This window comes from Equus przewalskii, chromosome 4 (genome assembly GCF_037783145.1).
Source record: "Equus przewalskii isolate Varuska chromosome 4, EquPr2, whole genome shotgun sequence".
Lineage (NCBI taxonomy): Eukaryota > Metazoa > Chordata > Mammalia > Perissodactyla > Equidae > Equus > Equus przewalskii.
This window is the reverse complement of record NC_091834.1, coordinates 20,947,096-20,959,560: the sequence shown is the minus strand read 5'-3', so window position 1 is coordinate 20,959,560 and position 12,465 is coordinate 20,947,096. Positions and strand designations below refer to the sequence as shown.

Below are 12,465 nucleotides of genomic sequence, written 5' to 3'. Positions count from 1 at the left end.
CAGGACAACAGGATGTGGTTTCCAGCCCAGCAAGGTCCTGGCAAGCTCAGACTTTAGGAGGGAGATGGTTGCCACCCTGAGTCCAGAAGTGAATACAGGCTCGGAGGTCATGTCGGGGCTTGGCTGCCCATGGGGTTGGAGGACAGACAGAGACAGGTGGCAGGTGGGCTTCTAAAGTTAACTGTTGCTGCCTTCTCTGAAACACAGCTTGTTTCCCGAGTGCATCCATGTGCCAGGTGTCTTGATCACTTTATTTTATATACTGTGCACCTCACCTGGGACCAGGTGTTCCCATTCCTCTTTACAGGTGAGGAATCTGAGCTGCAGAGGGACAGCTGGTACCAAGCCGGAGCCAACCCAGGACCCATGTGGCTCCACCTCAGCGCCCGTGCTCTTTTCACCACACTGCCCTGAATTTAGGCTTCCGTGGGGACTTTGAGCTTGTATCTGGTGTGTAATAACACTAAGCGATAAGAAGTGTAATTTGCCAATCCTGAGCTGTTTTATTCATAAAGGGACAAATCCCTGAGTTCTTTCAAATCCTTGTTCCCCAGAGGAAGCTGGAAGCACCCTGCTGAGCCCCCATTGTCTGCAGCTCCCCTCCTCAGGGCTCAGCTGCCTCCCCCTCCCTGGAGGCTGGCTCTCCCCTCATCAGTCTGTTGAACCCAGCTACTCCTTAAGGTTCTCTCTGCTGGAAGACTTAATTGTCTCTTCCTTTGCGTGTCTCCTAAGATTTCTCGTTTGTCTAGCACCTGTTGTACTATAATTTCTCCAGGTATGAATCCCATTATATTTTAAGTCACTTGTGAACAGGAATGGAGTTTTCTTAGTTTTAGATCTTCCCACCACTTACCAAGAGGCCTCTGAGCCCCACTTTCCGCATCTGTACAGGATGGTAATTCCTGACTCAGTTGCTATAAAAGGCCTGGTATGTTGGGTACATTGGTAGGTTTGAATCTCAATAAGGGACAGTTTTCTTCTCCTGAAGACAAACTGAAGGAAGTCTCCTTCTAGGAGACTAGGCCCTGCTTACACATGAAGGGGGACTTTCTTGAAAACATAATAGCCATCTGGAGAGTGTAGTTCCTACTGAGGGGGCTTGCTGCTGAATTTTTCTTGTGATGCTTAGGAAGTGAATGGCTTTTTTTGTTCAGCCAAACTGACGTGCTCTGGCTTTGGGGTGAATGGAACACAGAACTTGAGGCTGGGTGGGGCCCAGTGGGGGATGGTTTGGCACAGCCTGGTTGGTGGGCAGGGGGAAGGCTTCGAGAGGTCAGAGATATCCTCCCTTTCAAGCCTTTGGCTTTGGGATGAGAGTATGTAATCACTCCCCAGAAATCACAGACTTGCAATACAAATTCTGGCACCCACCACTGCTTTTTTATCTAGCTGTTTGAGATGGGTAGGGGCTAAAGGCAGGGCCCAAGCTAGATACCCTTGGAAGAGGGAAGAGAATGGAGGCTGGCTGGACTTGTTCAGTGACATAAAGGAGGACACTGCCTCCCTCCTTTCCTCTCTCCTCCTCCCTCCTCCACCCTCCTCCTCCCTCCCTCCTTCCCGCCTTCCTCCTCCCCTTCTCCCTCCTCCCTTTCCACATGGTAACAGAGACCTAAGAGGCCTGATGATGCCTCTCACAGGCCGCCTGTGTGGTGTAATCCTTGATGGATGGGTCAGTATGTCAGATGACATAAGATCCAGCGTGCCCTTGGTTTAACCATGTTCTTCATTTTGAAGTCTTGATATTGGTGGTGTTTGGGAAGTAGGCCTGGCTCTCCTCCACAGCTCTGCACCCTGTGGGTGGATGGTACAGATCAGAAGGTGACATAGGGAAGACCCTGGGGAGGCCTGTGGCAGGGCCACTCCAGCAGAGCCCCGCGGAAGCTGCCCAGCTCAGGTTTCCCTGGTCCAGGATCCCCAGCGAGGCCCAGGCCCTATTTTGAGAAACAGTTCCTGAGGAGGTTATCAAGTGTCATATTTTCAAAGGAGAATTAAAGGCACCCGCGCTTAGCTCTTAGCCCAGAAACTGTTCATATCAAAACAGGCTAATGCACGGCCTGTTTCTGCGAGTATTTTCACGTCTTCATTTCTCTCTGCTGTTTCTGTGAAGGTGTCTTTGATTATAGAATGTCAACCTAGATAAAGTGCCATTTTCATTTATTTTTGGTGGTGAAAGTTCTGTTAACAGAGGCAGAAATAAAATTGCGAGGTGATTACATTTGAGGTACTAAATAGAGGGTTTAGCTGTTTTTATAGCAAGTATACACAAGTTTGTTTGCAGGAACTTCTCGAATGTAATGAAGTAGAAATCAGACATTCTCCAGGAGACACTAAACAAGGGGGCATCACGCGGATGGTCCTTTCTCTGAACCATGATTTTATGAGTCTGTGGCCTTGAGTGAAGGGAGTTAGGTCCATTTTCCTGAGAAATTCTCTGAGCTCTGTTCTGTTCCCATCAGTTACTGGCTGTGTTGAAAGCTGGCTTGTCAGATTTCACTGCTTTTCGGTTATTTACAAAAGTGAATAGAAGTAGAGTGGGCTTATCAGCAGGCACAGGTGCATTTCAGAGTGTGTGGCATCCTATCTCACTTATTGCTCTGCAACTTTTATCTTAGGATTCCCACTCAGTTTCATTCTTTTTTTTTTTACTCTCTGCTAGAAGGAACTTAATACGTCCCTGCTCCTTTTCTCCCACTGATGGGAAAAAACATAGTGTGCCACCTGTTGAAAGAAAATCACTCTGTGATTTCCTCATCCTTCTGGGTCTGTTGCCCCTGTTCTGCCTGTGACGGGAGGCTTCTTGGTTTTCTTGCACCTTTCCAGTTCTGTTAGTGAGTCAGCGGGAAAGCTAGGTCTTTTGAACTAAAATCAATGCTAATTTGGCCACATGTCTTCTTGGATGCTCATGTTAAGCCAAGGGGTTGTCTGTTGCTACAAATAATCAGATGTTTGTTATACTTCCAAAATATGATTAAACTGCAAAGAATTTCATTTTAATTAACGTTTCCTTCTGGCGTGTCCAAGAACTTAATTGCCGTTAGTATTTCTCTTGTCTTCTCTCTGTGTAATCGCCTGTTGGTCGTTGCCACAGTGATGCGACGTATAATCAGTCCTGATCATTCCTGTAATCCTCTTATTATTTACGCCGTACTCAGTGACCTCACGCACAGCTTCCCTGGTAGTTTCATGGGATGTGGATACTAAGGGCCAAACAGCTCAGGAAGAACTTTAATACACATTTAGGAGAAAGTCATAAAGGTCACTGGCTGTTCTTTTCTTCAGGAAATAGGAATGTGAGCCGTGCTGCCACATCTCGGTTTAGGGACAAGTTGGGATAGGCTTCTGCTCTGCCCAGCTTTCCAGGTCTCAGTGTGGCTCCTTTTCCATTCTTCCAGAACCATAGCCAGGAGGGTCCTGGGGAATTCTAGGTGCTGCCCCCTGCCCCCTCATGGTCTTCCAGAGAAGGGAGAAGAGAGAAGCTTTCTTGTGTGATGGCTCTTTACTTCCCTTTTTTACTATTCTCTCTTCTTCCTTTCTTTTATTGGGCCGTTTGCATCTTTGACCAAGAAGATGAAGATATGCAGACCATTTATGGAATGGGCTGGACTCAATGGATCATAGTTATTTCTCTGCCAATTCTCTCACCCTGGATTATGTCTCAGGCAGGTCCCAAAGCCTCTAGTTCTGTATCATCCACCAGAATGGTCTCATCCCTCAGATGTTAAGTTCAATTTCATTACCAGCTGAAGCTTTCCCCTTCTCACTCTGCCTCCCCCTTGGAGCCAACCACACACTGCTGGGAAGGCTGCTGCTCCATCCACTCTCTCAGATTCCTCTTTAGGGCTCCATGGTGCTGCTTCTGTGGCCTGGGTGGGGATGCAGACAGTAAAGGAAAGAGCCAACACTGTCCTTTGTGGGTGCTCTCTGTTGTCCCGTGCTGCTGGTCAGCATGATCTCTGGTGCAGCAGACCCCTGATGCCATGTCCTCTTATGGGGTTCATTTGTGAGTGTCTAGGAACTTCCACCCTTCAGCTCCTGTGCCATGGGTGCCCACAGCCTCTTCCAGCTCAGCCTGGCCCTGGCTTGGCCCGGCAGGCAGTCTTTTCGTTTAGGTTCCTTTGAAAGTTTCTCAGGTTGGCTGAGCACTACAGAATCCACCTGCCTCAAAAACTTGGCATTCTCAGGTTCCAACCAGTGGGCCTATGATTTACCCACTGCTGATCCTCTCTACTGCCTTACTGACCTGGACAGCTCCAGCCAGTCACCCTCCAAACTTGTTAGGCAGGAACCAAGCATCGGTTTCGGTTCCTCAACTTCCCCCAGCCTGTGGGACCCATGTCACAGTGCTCCCGGGTGGCCCCAGGCCTGCAGTACTGCAGCTCCATGATTGCCCACCTCCAGCCAACCCAGCCCTCTGTGTGGTTCTCCGGGAGTCCCCTACCTGGCTTGGAGGAGGAGGTGAAGCAGCAGGTGAGGGAGGGGGCATGATGATGCTCCTGTTAGCTTGACGTGCTGGCCATGGACACCCTCCATTTCCTTGTTGGCCTCCAGTCTTCTTTTTCATATCCAAGGGAGGAAATGGGCAACAGGCAGGATTTCCTCTATGGGAGGACCTGCAAGGGAATTTCTAGCATCTGGAACATGGGATCCTTGTCTCAGCTTTGAGGCTTCTCTGATGTGTAAGAACAGAATTGTCCCATTCTGCCCTTTGTCACAATAGTTACTATCTGAAGGCTCAGATGCCAGGCGCAGTGGCATGGGCTTTATAAGAATGAAATCACTTAATCTTTCCATGAGCTTAAGGTTTGAGTGTTGTCCCATTGTATAGGGGATGAATGGAGCCAACAGGAGATTCAACACATTGTGTAAGTTCACTCGCTGGGTATCAGTGCCGCGAGGTGAACTGGTGGGTGTTATCCTCTCTCCCTCCTGCTCCTCTAAGTTACCCGTTTAACTCCCACTCTCACCAGCTCCACTTCACAGTCAAGTCAGGTGACTTTCCCTCCTCCCTTCCCTCCTTCATTCATCCACTCACTGGTGAGAGATTCACAAGTGGAGATAGGCTGCAGGGGAGAGCCCTCCCTGTGTGCAGACCACAAGGTTCAAGCAACAGCAGCATGGGTGATGTTGGGGCATGGTGGAAACAGCATCGGGATAAAGCATCTCAGGCAGAGGAGTTTGAGAATAATCCAGTGGGCAGTGGGGACGACTGAGGTATTTGCATCAGAGGGTGGTTGTGTGGAGATGTCCTTGAGGAAGATTATTCTCAGCCCATGCAGATGGGACTCAAGAGGGGGTGGGGCAGGTGAAGGAGGAGATTCCTTAAGAGTCTCCAGTAATAGTCCAGAGGAGGGGACAACAGCCTGAGTAATGATGGAGCAGGGGCCATGGAAAGGGGGATACAGGTTGGAGCCTGGCAGAGTTGGAACCAGATTGGCATAGCTGTTAGACTAGTGGGAGGAGGAGGAATAGGAAGAGGAAGATGAAAAGCAGGAGGAGGAGGAGGAAAGGGAGGAGGGAAAGGAAGAGAAGGAGGAGGAGATAACAATGAGGTAGAAGGCTTGGCAAACAGTGAAGTCATTGCCCGAAACGGAGAGGTAGTGGTGCATAGACAAGCTCTTCCCTGGGCTTGTTATGGCCTAGAAACCAGCAGATGACACAGTCTCTGGAGATTGTGAGAGCGAGTCGATGGCAGGGTGTGAGTGTGACCTCCATGCAGTGAGGGAGCTCAGAAGAGGCTGGTGTCTTACGGGGGGGTAGCTGGGAGGCAGCACACTGCTTGCCTCCTAGAGCTGTGCTGGACTGGCCAGGCCTCTGCAGTGGGAGAGGGAGGTTGATCAGAACTCTGGGAGCTGCTGGCCAGGGAAGCAGGTAAGTCTGGTGGCACTACAGCTCACACAGACCAGACTGTGGGGGCAAAAGGGGGAAGGGCCTTGTCCTGATAGCCAGGTCCCCTCATCGCCAAGCCTGCTGTACCCTCACTGGAACCTTTGAGTGGTTTGGACGAGAGGCTCATAGGCGTGTCTGTCTGCTGGCCTTATCTGTTGGGCAACATAGTTTGTAATCCTGTGACAGTGGTATTTGGGAGAAACTGAATATGGCCTTCAAGCCTGAAAAACCGCACTACCTCATGGAGACTGGCTGCAAGGAAACAATGAGCTTCTGGTCCCATAGTTTTTTGAGGTGAAGAAAGGAAAATTAAAAGCTCTTCAGGAAAGGGAGGTGGTAAATCATTCCCGGAAGATGGCAAAGATTGCTCCTACCGATTCTACAAGTGGTTAGTTGCACAAGACTGGTTAGCTGAGTTAAAGGTCTGACTTGTCTGTAGAAGACCAGACCTTCTCCCACAGGGGACAGTGCATTGCCCACAGGGGCCCACTCCGAGAAGGTCATGGATGAGCTTAGTAAGAAAGAAGCAGGTTGCTGCTGGCATCCTCACTGAAGAGGGTGCTCGGCTCTTCCTCCCTGAAAACTCTTCTTTTTAAATTTCCATTTTTCGGATTTAGAAGGTTTGTGGCTTTGCACAAGTGAACTAAGGCAACTTGTGATTTTGTTCATTGGCCATGCACGCAGCAGCGAACATCTTGGTGACTGCAGTCTGTGGGCTTGCTTGGGAGGAAGCCCTGCATCAGGTGGCACCTTTATTAATAAGTCACTAGGCTGCTCGTATCAGAGGTCTCTGCTTGTTCTCACGGCACTGCTTTGCCTCTCAGCTCCCAGTCCAGGGAAGATCTGGGAACGGGTTCTTTCCTTAGCTCCTAGGACTATACTGGCCGAGCATAGAGAGTCCCTGCTCTCCTCGTAGAAGGACAAAGCTAGCCACTCAAGGCAAGGACAGGGGCAGGGGACAGCTTGGGATGTGTGCAAACATTGCCAGGTGGTTTGAGAATCAGTAAGTTTTCTCCTCTGATCTATTTCATTTAATTTGATAAGAATGTTCAAACCTCAGTAGACTAGCCTTGCTTATGTTTTGGAAGGAGAGATCCTTTTTCTGCAACTTTCAATAATGCAGTAACTGTTATTATCTGATACTTGGAGCTTGCACTGCTCTGCTCAGCTTCATTGTGGAGTATTTGCCAATAGTTAAATGATCCGCACCTGCGGATCTTTGCTCACTTACTGGGAGTTGGGTATTAGCTGTGGGATTCAGCTCTCAAGTGTTCCTCTTTGAATATTTACTTGATGTGTGCTGAGATATCTGCGTTCCCACATAACAGGCCCAGTTTAGAGTTTGGGAGTGTTAGGGATCTCTTTTGTGAGTATGACTTTGAGAATCCTATCAAGAAAGGTAATCTTTTTATGTTGAATTACTGAAAGCTTCCCCAACCCCAGGTCAAAACTGTGAAATTCTGTTGTGAGTAGGATTTCTTAGTTGGTTTTGAATGCATTTCCTGCATAACTGAGCTTTTATTGGGCATCTTTAGGAGCTAGCTTCTACTCTACCCTCATGGAGACAAGGCTGTTTTTTTTTTTAAGTCTCAAAGAGTAAACCTGCTAATAGTAGTAAAAGTAATGGTAACAGCTTCCAGTCATTGAGCGCTGCTTACATACCAGTGCCTGCAAGAAACTTCCTTGAGTCATCTCATTCAATCCTCACATTAACCCCCTCAGATAAATACTGAGATCTCTTTGTTCAGCTCTTGGGGAAACTGAGGCTTACAGATTATAGTAACTTGCCCAGATAAGGTCCCCTGCTGGAGGATGCACAGCTTGGCAGTGTCTTCACTGGATTTGAACTTACATCTTTCTGACTCCCAGTGTGTTCCTGGGGCTGGTGGATGCTTTGCAGTTATAAAAGGGTGTTCTGGGCAGAATTCCAAAAGATGGTGCCTCTGTATTGCCCTGAAATGGGGCATTTTTATGGGGAAAGCCATTCCCCTGGGTTTACTGGAATAATGTGCTATTGCTGTCTTTATGTTTGAAGTTTTGTTTTCAAAGACAAAGACAGTAGGGAAAATATCAGGGAAACTTTCCTCACTTCTCTTTTATGAGAAGGAATTCTTGTCTTAGAAGGAGCATTGCCCTGATCTTGGAGGTGCTGAACTCTGAGAGGAGGTATGACAGGGATTCTAACGTGGGATCCCCCATCACGCACAGTGGTTTGCAGAAATGGTGTGCGTGTGAAGGTGCCTCTGTGCATCTTGCCTGGAGAGAGGATCCACACCCTCATCAGATCCTCAAAGGAGTCCCTGACCCTATAGGCATTGAGAACCCTGAGGACTGCCCCGGGCACTGGCCCAGCTCAGCCACCTCCCTGACATCAGCCCTGGGCAATTCCTTCCATCTCCCCAGGACTTTGCCTCTTCTTCTGCATTGCTCTCTTGCATGAGGGTATTGAACACAGCCCCCATGATTCGTGTGAACTGTGAGGAAACTCGAGCGCTGAATGAAGTTCTTGGGGCTATAACTCTACTTAGAAACAAGGCTGGGCAGACCCCACATCATAGCAGAGGGCTCATCTCTACAACTGTGTGCCAGAAACATTCACCAAAGGTTCATTCATTCAAAGGCACTTCCTGATCTACTCCTTCGCATCACAGCTGCCACCCCAGGGCATCAACATTCTAGCACACAGCACAGAACATGGATGTTTCAATGTCAACCTGCCGGATGCCCTGGGGTTCTTTGTGTTCAAAAAATAAGCAGGAGAGGGACATTGGTGCATAATGGCTAGGGTGGCATCATAGACTCAGAAAGACCTTGGCTGGTATTCTGGTCTTTCCAGTTGTGTGAACATGAGAGAGTTCCTTAACCTGTTGGAGCCACAGTCATCCCATCTGTACAGTGGGGAGAGTAAACCTGCATATGACGTTGTTGTGAGGATTGAATATATGCGAAGTGCTTCACACAGTGGGTGTCATTCACTTTGTCTTAGTTGCTCACAAAATCGGGCAGTGACATGGCAGCTGAACCCCAGCAGGGATGAACTCACTCACTGAGACAGCAAGCAGTTGCTGAGTTACTTCCCTGGTGATGAACAAGAAAGTCTTGATCCCTATTCTCTTAGAGTTTAGGTCTAGAATCTCAGCTAGTCATAAACAGCCAAACAAAAACTTGTGAATGCAAATTGGGAGAAGCACTGTGAAAGGAACTAGCAAGATGCTCTGCTAGAGAATGCTGGGGGCCTAGAGAGGAGTTTGGGGAAAGGCCTTTCTGAGGAGTGCCCGTTTCAGCTTGAGTCATGGAGGATGGGGAAGAGTCAAGAGGAGGACAGCCTGTACAAAGGCCTCAACAAAAGAGTGCTTGCTTCTTCAAGGTGTGAAAGGAGGGCGTGTGGTAGGATCATAGTGGGCGGCAGAGCTGAGGCTGGTGGGTAGGGGTGGGAATGCTAAGGTCATGGAGGCAATTACAAGGACAAAGAAGAGTGCTGAAGGGTTTTAGGCAGGCACTTGATACATATTGTGATTTATGTTTAAAATGATAGGCTGGATGCAGAATCTATCAGAGGAAGCAAGCGGTGAGAGGTGGGAAGGAGCCTCTGGAAATCCATGGGGATTATGAGGGGGATTTTGTCTAATGAGTGACAATTTCTTCATTTTGCTTTTAATTGGGATTCCATCTAAACTGCTCCAGAACTTTCTAGAATGTCCCTCAGTTGAGAAGTGAGTCCCTTTAGCAGCAGTGTCCCTTGCTGTGGGCCTGGTGGGAGGAAGGATATGTGCCCTCAGTCTGTGGTTGTTGCTCCCATATTAAGGACAGTTGTGAAGACCACTTACTTTTACCTGCTCCGGTTGCCTCCATTGGATTTGTTTTTCCCTCATTTCTAACCAAAAAGCTTTTGAGGTCTGATGTCACTCTCCTAGAATTTTATTATCCATGAAAGGATAAACAGAAGGATGTCATTGGTCACAGCAGAAGGCCTGGCTTCTTACTGATGTCCAGAGATTGCCTGGACTTCACATACCCAAACACTTGATATGTTTAAACTTTCATTGAATTTCCTTAGAAAATTGTAGCTGTATCTTGCAAAAGTGAAACTCTACCACCTAGATAAAATACATTTATAAAGGAAAAACTGGTGAACTTCTTTGGTCGTGCCACCCGTTTACTGGGCATGACCCTGAAGCAAAGGGTAGTCTGCAGGACCCTCTCTAAAATCCAGATCTCAAGGTGTGGCTTCTGAGTGGGCAAGGCCAGGGGGAGTCACACAGAGGAAGGAGCTGATGGCCGAGGAGCAGCGCCAGGGGCACCCCTGCCCCCAGCCTACAGGCGCTGTGTGACGTGGTTGGCCACGTGGGTGATGCTAGTGTCCCACTGCATAGGACGGGAGGGGCAGGGAGAAGATCCTGCTTCTCTCCACGGGAGTGTTTGACATGAGTTCTGAGAGGAGGTCTGGCTCTGTGAGGGGGCCTAGGTCTGGTCAGAGCTAAGTGTGCTCCTCTCATGTGGGCGTATCCCAAAAGGCTCTGGAGTGTTCTCACAATCTCAGCTGCCACCGTGACGGTGACCCAGGAAGCAGGCGGTCTTCCTCTCTTCAAAGCTGTAACACTCTTCTGGAAGACAGACATGACCTGCCCAGTTTGAGGTCAAATGGGCCACCAGAGAGGGATCCAGGGTCCAGGGAGTGGAGAGGAGGCTCTGGGGGCAGGCCCTGCTTGTCCCATTCTCAGAAGGTGCTGGGGCGCGAAGGCCCTTCCCTTCACACACACGTCAGGTCATGCCTGGCCATCAGCGGGGTGACTGACAAATGCCCTGCCCGCCCCCTCCCATTCATGTGTCTAGCTGGAGATGATCTAAAATAGCTTCGATGAGCAGCAACAAACACCTGATGAGTCGTGGGACTGCAGTCTAACTGCCCATCTCAACACTGAGCAGTGTAGGGACTCGTTTTAAAATACAGACCAAAAAAAAGGATTATGACCTCTTTTATTAAGTTAAATGTATTACAGTTTTTCTTAAATACCTACAAACGTGAAGCTAGTTATAAGTAAGCTCCTTTTACAACTATAAAATGAAAACAGATTTTACAAATTAAAACAAAATACAGCACAGAAGTCATGTTAACAAAGTTAATAGATGTAGCAGGTTATAATAGCTGACATTTATTATAAACTTGAGTGCTAGCCAGTCTCTGGGCTCAGCATTTTCACTTTGAATCTTCATGGCAATCCTGCGGGTCATTCCTGTTTTCCAGATGAGGGAACTAAGGCACAGGAGGCCACACAAGTTGCTGAAATCACACACAGTACATGGCAGAGCCAGGCTTGGAACCGGCCATGTAGCCCTCACGCTGAGTCCCAGCTCTGCCCTCCCTTTCTGTGGCTGAGACTCCTGGGCTGGAATCGCCAACCTTCAATTTAACATGTAAAAAGTTGTATCTTTGTGTGTTGGTTTCTTTTTTTTTTCATTAAAGATTGGCACCTGAGCTAACAACTGTTGCCAATCTTCTTTTTTTTTTTTTCTGCTTTTTCTCCCCAAATCCCCCCAGTATATAGTTGTATATTTTAGTTGTGGGTCCTTCCAGTTGTGGAACGTGGGATGCCGTCTCAACATGGCCTGATGAGCGGTGCCATGTCCACGCCCAGGATCTGAACCAGCAAAACTCTGGGCCGCCGAAGCGGAGCACGTGAACTTAACCACTCGGCCACGGGGCCGGCCCCCTGTATTTTGGTTTCTTATTGTTCACTTGAATTTTTGACTTTAAGATGATAACCATTGTGTTACATCAGTGCTATCCTCATTATGGTTGCTTGTATTTTGAATGCAAATAACTTAACAAGATCCCATTAATTTGATGAATTGATTTAATAATGCACCCAAACACAGTACTGACAAGTAGTGAAATGAAATACTCCTCCTTGCCTCTCTCACACTGCACACGGCTGGTCAAAGGGCAGGACCTTCTCGTCACATTCTCGGGCAGCAAGGAGAAGCACGGGCTGTTCTGGAGCCGTGTGGGGCTTTCTGTTTGGACTGCCAGTGATCGTTTACCCCCCACGGTGCAGAGGACATCACTACTGTGTATGAGCAGTGTGGCAGTGAGTGGGATGCTGATGACCCCGGGCGGGCTGCTACGAACTTAGAAAGTAATAATACTGAAATGATTGCATATGTTTAAAAAATAATTTTTTACCCTTTGGGCTGCCAACAAATCCATTTGTAGATCTTTAGGGATTGGTAGATTCTAGTTTAAAAAAAAATGTGTATAGAGATAAATGGTTTTTTGCATAGAAGTTTTACTTAAGAATTCTGTCATTATGTCAGAAATCTGTTTTTTTTAAAAATAAACAGGTACACTCAAGCACATTTTAACTTCACTGTTTCCATGCTGTCTTTGTGCACATTTTTGCTATCAATGAACTTAGCATGGTACTAAATTTATTTTAGATTCCTTCATCAGTAAAATACCCACTTTGGGGCATAGAAGAGTTTATAAAGACAGGCGACCACTTTTGGGCACCTCCTCCTTGCCGGGTCTTGTGCCAGTCACCTTACATGCTTAATTCAATCTAATTCGGTTCCCACTCA

General features: G+C 47.9%; 1 protein-coding gene across 17 annotated transcripts in view; it reads left to right on the top strand.

Moving 5' to 3' along the window:
- The window catches only part of COBL (cordon-bleu WH2 repeat protein), a 277,967-nt gene that overhangs the window by 71,866 nt on the left and 193,636 nt on the right, over positions 1-12,465 (top strand). The window lies entirely within an intron of this gene.